This window comes from Neoarius graeffei, chromosome 11 (assembly GCF_027579695.1).
Source record: "Neoarius graeffei isolate fNeoGra1 chromosome 11, fNeoGra1.pri, whole genome shotgun sequence".
NCBI lineage: Eukaryota > Metazoa > Chordata > Actinopteri > Siluriformes > Ariidae > Neoarius > Neoarius graeffei.
In genome coordinates this window covers 50475809-50490982 of record NC_083579.1, presented here as the reverse complement: position 1 = coordinate 50490982, position 15174 = coordinate 50475809, and positions in this window count along the sequence as shown.

The window sequence follows — 15174 nt, the reverse complement described above, 5'->3', positions numbered from 1 at the left end:
AGTGAATAAAAACAAAGTGTGTCATATAAAAATACAAGGAAAATTTTAATTATTTGAAAAAATATGAGTAGCTGGTGATGGAGCGTTTATAGGCGGATAAAGGTGTCTGCTCACAGCTTGGGTGTGTGTGTGTGTGTGTGTGTGTGTGTGTGTGTGTGTGTGTGTGTTCACTGCTTCAATGATCAGGCTTATTTTTACAGCCAAGTGCTTTACACTTGGGCATCTTCAGGGCTGTTTACAACAATTTAGAAGCGATGTATCCACTAGATCTCACCCTCGGTAAGTCACGTGGCATGTAAGTGATGTCACAATCTCAGATTCTCTTGCGTAATTTGTATTCAGAGTGCAATATTAGAACCTCGAAGAGAGTAAGATGGCAGCTCACCTACTAGCTCACCTTCTCAGAGAAAGTAAGATGGCAGCTCCCACAGAAGTTTAATTTTAAAAGAAAAACAATCTGTACACAGTATACAGGTACAAATATGAACAAATTAATAATCAAATATGTCTTGTATGAATATTGTCGGTCAGTATAAAGGAGTTCATTTTGGGAATTTTGTTTAGCTTTAAGAAGGTTCCTGCTGACTGAGAGCAATGCGCCAGGCCAGATCTGGGCTTCACCAGATCACAGCTTTTCTCTGAGAGAGGCCCCAGCTCAAAGGTAACTGGCTAGTGAGAGAAAAGAGCTCTTGTTGTCCTGCTCACAAAAGCCAGGGCTGGACATTCCTAAATAATCAATCGCTCTGCTCGCCATTTGTTTGCATGTCTCTTAACACCGCCGAGATAACTGCTTCTCTTAATTCATAGGATTTCTGCTTTCCTGCCAGAATAAAACATTTTTCGATTTCACACAAATTCTCAAAATACTGTTTTCTTACCTTGAAAAACAAAATCGAATATGCACATCATGTCTTTCATCAGACGAACCTAGGAACTTTGCTGTTAATTAGTACACAGTGAAGCATGCCCTTTGGTGGTCTTGAGCAGCCTCTACAGATGGAAAGGTTAATCCTGCATTTCTTGCTGGCAACAGTCAAACAGATAGCACTGTTAAGATTCCACACCAGGGCCTATTGATCGCAGGATGCCACTGGCCACAGACCTGACATGACACTGTATCCATTCTGTACTACAGAGACTATCAAGGTGCTATTGATGTCACCCTGAAACCTCACTCATGAGAAGCAACCTGGGTTCCTTGAACCCTACTGATGTTACTGTGCTAAATGCTTTACTCGCCTTGACAAGTTATTTGTAAGCACAATATCCATCTGTCTGAAGTATAAGTCTGTGGAAAATTTCTCTTGATGGATTCAAACCTCTAACCTTCAGACTAATGGCACATACTGTAATGCAATTTAGCTCCTTCAGGACAAAGGTAGTGGCTGAGATTTGGCCAATAAGCTGTTTTTGCTTCTTCTTCTTTTTCCTTCACCACACTTTACTTTCTCTTTTCTGAAATGGAGTGCCTGGTGTTTATCTAGTCTATTAATCTCACTAAGTATTTTGTGGAAAGGAAACAATAGCTCTGGACATTGCCTTTTTCCTTAGATGCAGGCCTTTGATAGGAAATCTATACACACCGAGAAGCCAATTTCTCTTGCTCGGATAGTGTAGGGCCAGGAAGAGTAGCCAGCAGAAACACTTGGACGAGAAAAAAAGCCCTAGAGGGAAAGACCTACAGAAGAACAGGAAAATGGTTTATTGGTATAAGCTGTCCTTTTACACTGATCAAGGATGAGCTTCCATTTTAAAACACAGTGTAGCTAATATAAGAAAAGGCATGGAAACTGCCCTCATGCCAAACATGCCTTCCCTCCACAGAGCCATGACAGTGTTAAGAGAAAGTGTTGTAAGGATGAATGCCATAGATAGGATAGGTACGGGCATTCTTATGTTAATATTGATCGAGGATATGTGTTTGTCTCGCCCATGCCCCCACTCAGGTTGTTGTTTTGCCCTGCCTAAAGATTCCTGATGTATTTCAGGCTTAGCTGTCTGCAATTAATTCTGTGCCTTCAGGACTTCTCAGGCTTTGTATCTAAGGTCAAGCAGGGTCAGGGCAGAGTTTCCCTCCCCTCTGTCAGTGTGTCTGTGTTTCCCACTAAGCACTTGTAGGTTTGTGTGGAAACTGCAGCGCATGAGGCTAAATGTAGCTAGCAGCTGGTGCTGTTCACTCTGTGTTTACTTTCTAGTGCTAAATCTACTGCTACCCGTCATGACATTGCTCCAGCTTTCTCCGACTAAGTCGCCTCATCAAGAGACCCTTTATAAAAACCAGACCAGCTCTCTGCACTAACTCCAGTGATTTTTTTTTATCATGCCTTCTCGTGTCCTTTCACCCTGACTCAACTTCTCAAATTTGAGCAGTAACTCAAGAAGTAAAGGCGTTTTTCTGACCTCTATACAGCTGTAGAGCAACACACACACACACACACACACACACACACGATGGGCAGTCCTACCAGCTCTGCATATGGGAGCTGTTTGTTCACTGCTGTGTCAGCATGGCCCGCTGTGCCCCTGAGCTAAGTCTAAACACTGCACTTTGTGGCCGAGAAGCCATCTGTTGGAAGACGGGAATCTGACAGCCCGTCCAAAATCCAGTAAACAGTGGTGACTGTTAAGTTGCCCTATCCTCCTCTGTCATGTAAATTTCGGCAGTGAGTAATGCCCAATCCTAATCCCACACCACAGCTGAGGAACACACAGCATATAAACCGGGCAGCACAGCTGTTTGTAGGACCAATAAAAGACCTCAAATACATATAAACGCATTAAGTAAAATGTCTATATGCCTTTCTTGTTTGCAAATCAAGTGAAACTTTTCATATTTTACTTAAATTAAAGGATCTGGAATCAACACACCAGGCGATTAATGACTCATGTAATGCATACTCCATGTAATGCATATAATGTCATTTCCTGTCTTTTTTTTTGCCTCAAATATACATGGACTAAAGTAAGACTTTTTGGAAATGTCATTACCTCATTGCTCATTAGAAGCTGAATTTCATCCACTGGTGAGTAGAACTCGGGGGCACTTCATCCTCCAATCTCATACTTGATTGCAGAGATTTACATTATGTGTCTCTGCCTCCCAACCCTTGAAAAGATCAATTCCACATTTAGATTATACACATATGTGTGAACAGGACACCATACGGCGCTTAATAGGTCACCAAAATGTGTGTAATAGCCTCTTCCCATGTCCAGAGCACCAGTTCCCCTGGGACTACTGACTACCATCTGCACCTTATGAATAGGACTGAAACAGATAAATCACTAAATAAAATAATATTTTAAAAATAATATTTGCTGTGTTTACTGGCAGGTGGAGATGTAATCAATGTTGTGCAAAATGAATCATGATTGATTTGGCCTGTATCTACCGGTTTTGTTAAAGGGCCAAAAGGCAATCCTTGAATTGGTAAAACGTAATGCTGAGGAAGCAATTATCCATATGGATAAGTCCCACTTGGCCCTCTCACCCCTGCCCTCTTCAAGAAAAACAGGATAACCCAGTAGACCATATAGTGCAGGCTTTTTTCCTATTAACTACCAGTGTCTTCAGGCTTTAAGTGCATCATTATCACGTTCCTGCCTTCTTCTTTCTGGCTTTTATGCAGATACTTTAAGATTCTGTCTTCTGGTCTTCTGGGCTGTTCTTGACTGATTGACTATACTGACCAATTCTTTCAATCTTCCAGAATAGTTCATATTTTTGTTACCTACAGCATATATTTGAAAAGTCAAGTCAAGTTTATTTGTATAGCGCTTTTAACAATAAACATTGTCGCAAAGCAGCTTTACAGAATTTGAACGACTTAAAATATGAGCTAATTTTATCCCTAATCTATCCCCAGTGAGCACGCCTATGGCGACGGTGGCAAGGAAAAACTCCCTCAGACGACATGAGGAAGAAACCTCAAGAGGAACCAGACTCAAAAGGGAACCCATCCCCATCCGGGCAACAACAGACAACATGACTATAACATTAACAGTCCTAACATAAAGTCAGCTTCATTGATGCTATAAACCCCCATTGACGGAAACCCGAGCGCAAAACCGTTCATGACAACCGTAGTCCCAAAGTCACCAAGTCAGCTGCAGTCCTAAAGTCAGCAAGTCAACTGCAGTCCTAAAGTCAGCAAGTCAACTGCAGTCCCCAGCCACAAAAGCACCACTGCAAGAGTCCAGAGTGTCCTCCAGGTGCGACCCCCAACTGTCCACATGGGGCCGCCCTCCACAGGAGCGATGCGATGAGACTCCAACCAGACACAGGGCACCAGGATGGATCAGGCAGGTCCAAGGAGCAGAAGAGGTCAGCATCTTGATCCCAGGACCGACATGTAACTCAGAGGGACAGATTTGGGGGGGGGGAGAGAAAACACAGGTTGTTAGGTATGCCCAATGTCACCTGAATAAGTAGGAACAGTATACATATTGCACTGAGTACAAGCAGGGACTCCGGCAACTAACTATGACACAGCATAACTAAAAGGGGAGAGCCAGAAGGTAACACAGGCATGAGGGAGCCCCGGGACATAAAGCAGCAGCTACTATACCGTCAACAAACTTGAGTGAGCAAGCGAGTGGGGACTGACAGCATCCATACATCCCAGTTTACCAAAACACTCTATGTCTGAGGACCCTCCAGATCTACACCTTTACCTCATATACACCATTAACAAAAGGCTTGACTAAACAGATATGTTTTCAGCCTAGACTTAAACACTGAGACTGTGTCTGATTCCCGAACATTACTTGGAAGGCTGTTCCATAACTGTGGGGCTTTGTAAAAAAAAAGGCTCTGCCCCCTGATGTAGCCTTCACTATCCAAGGTACCAGCAGATAGCCTGCATCTTTTGATCTAAGTAGGCGTGGTGGGTCATAGAGGAGCAGAAGTTCACTCAGGTACTATGGTGCGAGACCATTCAGTGCTTTGAAAGTCAATAGTAGTACTTTATAATCAATACGAAATTTGATTGGGAGCCAATGCAGTGTGAATAAGACAGGGGTGATGTGGTCATATTTTCTAGTTCTAGTAAGGACTCTTGCTGCTGCATTTTGAACTAACTGGAGCTTTTTTATGCACTTATTGGAACATCCAGACAGTAAGGCATTACAGTAATCCAACCTGGAGGTAACGAAAGCATGAACTAGTTTTTCCGTGTCATGTAGTGACATTAAATTTCTTATCTTAGCAATATTTCTGAGATGAAAATCCTTCTCAGTGTACTGATATGAGGATTCAGTGAGTGGGTGGATGGAAGTTCTTATGTATTCTTTTTTTGTGAGACTCTACCAACAAGCCAAACAAGTGTGTGTAAACACACTGGTAAGGCCAGCAGCTGAAAATTTACCCCAACTGCCCCACCACAAACAAAGTCCCTGGCCAGACAAGGGGCAAGGGTAAGGGGCAGACATCCCAACTGTGATCATTGTCTCATCACACAGAGGCACGGTAAAGAAAAATAGCGTTCAGAGGGGCACTCGGATCCATGATAAGCGAACAGAAGGTTGCTGATTCAGAGTTATTCTCACGTAAACAATAGCTTTCTACTCTCCAGAGATTCGATTGATTTACGAACTCACACAGAGACAGTGGTGTGGTGTGACAGTAAATCATGCCTCGAATCCTACATACAGTAGCTGCTGCTAAATAAATGAAGGTAATACTAAAATTTGTGAGGGAAGAAATAACCAGGGAGTTCTTTATTTCTTTCTTTCTTTATTTATTTATTTATTTATTTTTTAAACGCAGCCTCACCTTACATTTCTTCACTTCAGGCATGCAATTAACTGGATTTTATATATTTTTTTCTTAATGCTGGATCTAATCACATATTTCAGAGCCAAAGCTTATTTCACCATTTTTCCTCATTCTATTTTCAAACACTTAATCACCTTTTCTGATGACTCTACCATACAGTTTTCTATAGGAGTCTAGCCTGGATTTAACTTTGACCATAAATAACTGTTAAAGCACGGATATATTCTGGAAAGTTGCAATCACTGTTTAGCCCACATTGCTTCCACAACTCTACAATTTGTATCTCGAAAAAAATAATCTTGATTATAGTTAAGTTTGACATGGTAATTATATTATTCTATGCATTTTTTTCCACTCAGTACACACACACACACACACACACACACACACACACACACCTCACAAAAGCTGACAGGTATTAGCATGAGAAAGAGTTCACACAGACAGCACTGCACATTACACATTCAGGGAGTTTATAAAATTCAGCTGCTGTCACTCCTGCTGGTCCATAATCTAGCAGCAGTGTCTCAAACTGATCTTCCTAACAATCAAGTGCATAACATATGTTGAAGAGAAAATAAGGCACTCATTAAAATATAGATCAAATGTAAGGAAAGTGGTGATAATATGAAAGCTGTCTGTGGTTTCCAGGCGAACAGCATTGAGTGGTCTGTGTTAATGAGACAAAGCTGTTTTTCTTAGTTTCAGAGAAAAAATGTGCACAAGTAATAAATAAAAACATTTTATTTTTCTTAGACTTCAAGCCTTGTCATCTGGAAAATTGTGCTCATTATGCTGCAAGTCACTCATATTATTCTCAGAGTGTGAATAATACAACGTAATAGCTATCTTTTCCCCCAGTGCTATCTCAAAGTGAGTTTAGAGACACGCTATTAAAAAGACGCTTCTGCTGTAAAGAAAAAAAAAATGGGTGCAGAGTTGATGCCATAGTTTTGCATGTAAACACGAGTACAATAAGCATAAATAAGACACTGAAGCTGAAACTTTTTAATACCATCACAGTAGTTATTAATTCATTAGTGTGCACTTAATTTAATATTTACTTAATTCTTAGGAAACAAGTGGCATGGAGTGCAGTAGATGTTTATGCCTCACAGCTCCAGGGTTCAGGGATTGGTGTCTATATGGAGTTCCACATGATCTCCTCATGACTGGAAGACTAAACCATCATATTCAGTGATGCCAATAAAGTATGAACTTGGGGCAGAGTGAGCTCATCCGATTGCCATGTTCAGAATGTTTCGTTTATTAAAATTGAGCACATAAGAAAAGGAAAAAATATTAGGAAGCAGATGCTGATTATTTTTCAAGAGCAGCATGTCCTAAAATGTTTTATTTCTCTTGTACCACAGCAATTGTAATTTTTAAGCATATCATGCTTGGTTTTTTTTACAGAACACAAGCTTGTTTCTGTTATCACTTACATTACAGCAGCTATCCTCAGTCTCTTGACAAAAAGAAAAAAAACCCTTGTCTTGTTAAAGAGAAACAGGAAAATGCAAAGTTCTGTTCTGAAGACTTTTTTTTTTACCCTTCAGGAAAACTTACTGATCATTACAAAGCTCTGAAACCCAAGGCACCTTTTATAAATGTTTCCTAAATGGCTCCTTACAGAAAGTGTCATCATATCAACAATTCATTCTCATCTCATTATCTCTAGCCGCTTTATCCTTCTACAGGGTCGCAGGTAAGCTGGAGCCTATCCCAGCTGACTACGGGCGAAAGGCGGGGTACACCCTGGACAAGTCGCCAGGTCATCACAGGGCTGACACATAGACACAGACAACCATTCACACTCACACCTACGGTCAATTTAGAGTCACCAGTTAACCTAACCTGCATGTCTTTGGACTGTGGGAGAAACCGGAGCACCCGGAGGAAACCCACACGGACACGGGGAGAACATGCAAACTCCGCACAGAAAGGCCCTCGCCGGCCACGGGGATCGAACCCGGACCTTCTTGCTGTGAGGCGACAGCGCTAACCACTACACCACCGTGCCACCCATATCAACAATTATATACTCTTATTTGTTAAAAAGCAACACATTTTAAAAATGAGTTTATAATTAGCCTTAGATTGCATAGTGCATATACGCCATACAAGTCCCTGTCATTAAACTGTTACTATAGAAATTACAACATACTAGGACAAACATTTATATAAACCTGTGATTGATATTACTGTCAGAACTACTGTTCCAGAAAGTGAATAACTCAACAGCACTGTTGTATGATTAACATTTAACATACAGACTAACTTAATTATTTAAAAGATCCTTGGATATCATGTAGTTCACACTAGAAAGCTTGCATTCTCTGAGTTCAGCTGTCAGCCTCCATGTGCTCCTGGTGCATATATCACCTTTGTTTATTCGCTTCTTTTTTAAGCATGTGTCAAAGCATCCAAGCAAAGGCAAAGCCAGATGTCTTTCTTTCAGTCTAGCCAGGTTTTGTGCACGTTAGCAATTTTGGACATGATTACGTTGGACTCTCTTGAGTGTTGAGTGACTTGAAGGTGTTCAGTCCCAGGAGCTGAAGGTAGTGGTGAAGTGGATCATGCCTCATGGATGATCTCTTTGACCAAGGACTTGCAAGGCTCAAGGTCTGCTATTTCTTTCCTTTTTTTCTCTTTTCAGAAAGTAACCTTGCATTCTCAGCAAATATACAGCATATACAGTTTATTAGTGCATTTTTTTTTTAAGTTGGCACAATTGGAGTTGGAGGTACACTGTAAGCATTTTCTAGCAACATAGACTACTGGGGCCATGAAGCCACTTCATATGGAAATACTAAAGCCCCCACAATCATTATCATTTACCAGTGGGATAATAAATATAAGGTCCATGCTTTGTTAGACTTTACAGGTCCCCTTAGCAGAATGTACAGTATGCATGCGCATGGGTACTCTCTTTAGCTTTCTTTGTGGAGAGCACAATCCCAGGAAAATTGACAGGTGAATGTGGCAGCAGGGGCGTGGTCAAGCGCCGGTCTGTGACAGGAGGGCGGAGTCAGGGAAGGTGAGTGGCAGAATCACTACACCTGAGAGCAATTAACCTGTTTGTGTGTCTTCCCAGTGACCGCACCCGATTTAAAGAGGGAGAGCTGAGAGCAGAGGAGAGCAGATGGCTGAACGAGACGCCAGTGCGTGTGTGTCTCTGTGTATTAAATACCGATTGTTAGACTGAAAAGTTTTGGCAATAAAGCCGTTATTTCCCTCCGATCTCTGTCCTGCCGTCCTCTGTGCTCCACCCACACGTAGCGAACCTTACAGTGAAGTTTTATTCCCTCTCAAAAATTGATCTATTATTTTTTTAAAGGATAATAATAATAGTGCTGTTTCACAATCACGGTTGTCTTTTTGAATAACACAAACTAACTCCTGCAACTATATATATGCTGGAGTTTGTTATACCTTATATTACAGGGACACACCAGCCCTACCTACAGCAGTAATGTCTCTTATATGTTTAAATGTGAACCCAGTTTTGACCTTGTGGTCATTTCATTTACTTCTACTATAATTATTATTGTTAGATGTTACTGGTTAAATTCAAAATTATGTTTTTAGCACTAACTGGGTTTTACTTTGGGATGTACAGTATGCCTTCATTCACAATAGAAAGATATTTAAGTGGAAGTCACATTCTGTTTTGTAAACTAACGCTACGTTCACACTGCAAGGCTTAATGCTCAATTCTGATTTTTTTGTGAAATCCGATTTTTTTGTGAGGTCGTTCACATTAACAAATATATGCGACTTGTATGTGATCCTCAGTATGAACGAAAAGCGACCTAAAAGTGTTCCGCATGCGCATTGCAGGATACGACGACGTCACACGCAGTGAGCATGGCCAGTGTTTACGGAAGTAAAACCGCCCGGTTGCGGTATGACTCATGCTAGCTTGAATAGCTGCATCCCCCCAAATGGAAATCAGCTCCCTAACCTCTGCGTCCTTCCATTGAGAAGATTCAGAACCTTCACAGCCCGAAGCGTCCCTCGCACTGATGTCATGCGCAGGGGCGCAGATACGTTTTTTGAACTGGGGGGGGGGACAAAGCTGCCAGCAAACCAACCCCAACCCCGATATGCCTGTCAAACTTGTTGTTAGTAACCATAGCAACCAAGCTCGAGCTCGCAACCTGTGCAGTCTGCGCAGCTCAACCAACCGAATATCAGTCTTTGTTTTGTTTTATGTGAGTTGTTACAACTATGTATACACTGCCGTGCACCTCAATAAACCGAATGGTAATTAGTCTTTTGATTTTTCCGTGAGGTTTGCCTTATGCAAAGAAAGACAGCATAGACGTTTTTTCCTCCCTATAAGTGGGGGGGACCGAACGAGGTGAATTTAAATATGACTCGTCCCACCCTCTATCTGCGTCCGTGATTATGCGCCATGTTGTTGTAACTTTTTTGAGAGACCCGCCGCCTACTTCAGCGCAGAATAGTGACGTTTGTGGCTTGTTGATGACGTGTAAGTCGGATGAATGCGACCTGGCGGTTCAGACTGAAGTCGCATATGAAAAGAGCGGATAGGAATCGGAATTAGCACCACATATCCAAACGGCCTGGGTCGGATTTGAAAAAATCGGATCTGTGTCGTTCATATTGTCAATAAAAGATCGGATACAGGTCACATACTGTATGGGCGAAAAGATCGGATTTGAGTCACTTCAGCCTGCAGTGTGAACGTAGCCTAAGTGACTCAGGCAGTATCCTTTGTCCGTCAAAAATGTCCTCTCCAGACAACACTCACCATATGATGATGTTGTAAATGATTTTTTAAGAAAATATTTGTTTCTTCTGAAGCAGAATACTCTGTTGTTGCACAGGAAAAACAGGACTTAAAACAGATGCGAGACACATTTGCAGCAGAGCTTCAGGTTGAAATATGTGTCTGTCAAAAAGTGTCCTCTCTGGAAAACCACAAGGATCATCACCACTTCAGTTGTTATTACAGGATTTTAAAACCAGTCTTAAAACCCATTTTTACTCCTTGGCCTTTAACTCCGCATGAGACTCTGCTCTTGTTTTAGTGTTTTATGGTTTGCTTTTATTTATTGTTGTATTGTTTCAAATTGTTTTTAAAAAACAACGAAACAACTGTTCTACTGCCTGTTTTATTTATTTCATTGCTTTTAATTGTTCAATGTCTTTATGTACAGCACCTTGTTTTCAACTACGGTTGTTTTAAAAGTGCTATATAAATAAAGTTGAGTTGAGCTGAGTTATTACAGTTACCATCATGGACAAGCACTGCTGCACAGGACTTGAAAATCTGTACTTAAAATCACATCCATTTCAACAGCTTTTCACTTTGTATATCTTACTCTTGTGGACTATAAGTAGATCAATTTTAGAAATACACTCTATGTTGTCTTCTCACCACAAGTAACATTTCCAGTATATGACCTGTAGCTCTGAAATTCTGTGCAGTTAATTTCAATCTCAAAAGGTAATTTTTGGCAGCAGAGAAACACAAAAATCTGAGGTTTGATTTTTGGACTATTGTGGACCTGAAAAGTATACCCTGATTGTGAAACAGCCCAATAATAATAATAATAATCCTCATCATCCACACTAAGGTGGATGATGAGGTACTATTGAAGGTACTTGTAGCAGGTGTTCTAGGTGGGTGGAGCACAGAAGCACAGCAGGCCAGAACTTAGTTCCAAAGGCTCTTTTATTATAGCTTTTCAGCTTTGAAATATACACACACGCATGCACACACACAAATATCCAGGTTGGGGAGAAGCTCCCTTCCTCCACTCTCCCTCTCCTCTCATAGGGCGCGGTCACTGGGGAAGACACACAAACACCGGTTAATTCCTGTCAGGTGCAGTGATTCCGCCACTTACCTTCCCTGACTCCGCCCTCCATTCACAGACCGACGCTTGACCACGCCCCCACTGCCAGATACCCCCAATGCCTGACTCAGGCCGGGGAGCCATCCAGCCTGCAGCCGACTACCTTGACGGGAGAGGAAGTCTGCCACAACCATCTGTGCCCCCGGCCTGTGGACCACCTCGAACTTAAACGGCTGGAGTGCCAGATACCAACGGGTGATCCGCGCATTGGCATCCTTCATGCGGTGGAGCCACTGCAGGGGTGCGTGGTCTGACCAGAGGGTGAAAGGGCACCCCAGCAGATAGTAGCGGAGGGCGAGGACTGCCCACTTGATGGCGAGGCATTCCTTCTCTATGGTGCTGTACCTGCCCTCGCGCACCGACAGCTTGCGGCTGATGTACAGCACTGGACGGTCCTCCCCCTCCACCTCCTGGGACAGAACAGCCCCCAGCCCTCTGTCTAATGCATCTGTCTGTAAAACAAAGGGGAGAGAAAAGTCAGGGGAGTGTAACAGTGGCCCCCCACACAGTGCAGCCTTTACCTTAGAGAAACCCTGCTGGCATTGCTCCGTCCACTGGACCGGATCTGGTGCCCCCTTTTTAGTGAGATCAGTCAGCAGGCTGGTGATGTCCGAATAATTAGGTATAAACCTACGATAGTAGCCAGCCAGCCCCAGGAACTGCCTCACCCCCTTTTTGGTCTTGGGCCTCGGGCAGGCCGCAATCGCTGCTGTCTTATTGATTTGGGGATGCACCTGCCCATTGCCCAAGTGGAAGCCCAGATACATTACTTCCACCCGCCCAATCGCACACTTCTTCGGGTTGGCTGTGAGCCCCGCTCGCCTCAGCGACCCCAGGATGGCCCTCAGGTGTTTTAGGTGCCGCGGCCAGTCATTACTATAAATAATGTCATCTAGGTATGTGGCCGCATAGGTGGCGTGGGGTCGGAGGACCCTATCCATAAGCCGCTGGAACATAGCAGGCACCCCAAACAGCCCAAACGGAAATGTGACAAACTGGTGTAAGCCAAATGGTGTGGAAAAGGCCATTTTCTCTTGGGATAGTGGAATTAAGGGGATCTGCCAATATCCCTTTGTCAAATCCAGTGTCGAATAAAAACGAGCCGTGCCTAGTCGATCGAGCAACTCGTCAATACGAGGCATTTGGTGCGCGTCAAATTTAGACACCACGTTGATTTTTCTATAGTCCACACAGAACCGGACCGACCCGTCGGCCTTGGGAACCAAGACCACCGGACTGCTCCAGTCACTGTGGGACTCCTCAATGATGCCCATTTCGAGCATGGCCTCGAGTTCTTCCCGAACCACCTTTTACTTGTGTTCGGGCAGTCTGTCAGGGCGGCTGCGCACTACTACCCCCGGGGGCGTCTCAATGTGGTGTTCTATGAGGTGGGTGCGGCTGGGCAGGGGCGAGAACATGTCAGAAAATTCTGTTTGCAACCGGGTGACCTCCGCGAGCTGGGTCAGGGAGAGGTGAGCTCCACAGGGGACCGGAGTGGTGGGTGATGCCGATTTTCCCTTTTGAACCTTCGGCCCCAGCTCCACCTTTTCTGGAACCACCGACACCAGCGCCACGGGGACCTCCTCGCTCCAACGTTTTAACAGATTGAGGTGGTATACCTGTAACGCCCCACCCCTGTCCATTCGCCTCACCTCATAGTCGACGTCCCCGACTCGCCGTGTGACCTCAAAGGGTCCTTGCCACCTGGCGATTAATTTAGAGCTCGATGTGGGCAATAACAAGAGTACTTTGTCTCCCTGTGTGAATTCCCTAAGGTGCGTGCCCCTGTTGTACAGGCGGACTTGACGTTCTTGAGCCTGCCGCAAATTCTCCTGGGTTAGGTGTGTGAGTGTGTGGATTTTTGCGCGCAAGTCAATAACGTATTGAATTTCATTTTTGCTCGGGGAAGGTACCTCCTCCCAATTTTCCCACAGCACATCTAGGATGCCACGCGGCTTATGCCCATATAATAATTCAAATGGGGAGAACCCCGTGGAGGCTTATGGGACCTCTCGCACTGCAAAAAGCAGGGGCTCGAGCCATTTATCCCAGTTACGTGCGTCCTCGCTTACAAATTTTTTAATTATGTTTTTGAGGGTCCAATTAAACCGTTCGACTAAGCCGTCTGTTTGTGGGTGATAAACGCTGGTGTGGATCGGCTTGATTCCCAATAACCCATACAGTTCACGCAGTGTGCATGACATAAACGTAGTGCCTTGATCAGTCAGAATCTCTTTGGGGATTCCGACTCGGGAGATGACGTGGAAGAGTGCTTCCGCAATACTATGTGCAGAGATATTGCGAAGCGGCACTGCTTCCGGATATCGCGTTGCATAGTCCACCAGAACTAAAATAAAGCGATACTCTTGCATTGACTGATCTAGTGGTCCAACGAGATCCATCCCAATTCTTTCAAACGGTGTCTCGATTAATGGTAGAGGGCGCAAAGGCGCTTTTAGGATGGCCGCTGGATTTACTAACTGGCATTCGCGGCATGCCGTACACCACCTATGGACATCGCCACGAATCCCTGGCCAATAGAACCGGGCCATTATTAGGGCTAGTGTCTTATCCTGCCCTAAGTGTCCAGCCATGGGATTAAAGTGAGCCACCTGTAATACCAATTCCCGGCGGCTCTTTGGGATCAAAAGTTGGGTTATTTGTTCCTTAGCCTGAGTGTCTTGCATCACTCGGTATAATCTATTCTTAATAATGGAAAAATAGGGGAAGGACGGGGTGGCATTTGGCTGGAGCATTTGACCATTGGTTACTCTCACTTGGTCAAATGCATGCCGCAGAGACTCGTCTCACGCTTGCTCTAACGGGAAATCCACGAGGGATTCCCCGAGAGAGGGAGGAGGAGCCTGCTGCTCCTCACTCTGATGCGGTGATGACGTAGATAGCTCTGTGACAGCTGCTTCCGCCAATGCCACACCGGGACCTCCCCCCGCTGAACTACGGCAGGCCCCACTCTTCACTAAGTGCATCATTAAATCCTGAAATCCCGGCCAATCAGTCCCCAAAATTATCGAGTGGGTAAGGCGAGGATTAACTGCTGCCTGTACTCTAAATTTCTCCCCTCGAAACAGAATGTGGACCGACACTAAAGGGTAGTTGTGAACATCCCTGTGCACACACAACACCTTCACCAACTGTGCTCTTCCCAATGCCTCGTCTTGCACCAGGCTTTGGTGGATTGAGGTCTGATTACAGCCGGAGTCCACCAAAGCCTGATACGTATCCCCTTGGATACTCACCGGTATGCGATACGCTCCGGCCCGATCAAGGGCGGCTCCTGGCGCGTCGGGGATCCGGACCACCACGCCCACCTCCATCGCCGAGCACTGATGCTGGAGGTGCCCCGGCTCCCCGCAGCGCCAGCACACCGGCCCAGGTTCTCTCTCTGCACCGGTGTTCCAGATATCACTCACCTGAGGGGGGGAAGACAGACACAGAAGTAGGAAATGGTAGGACACCGCGGGTGCGGCGGGCCGGCTGGGGTGGAGC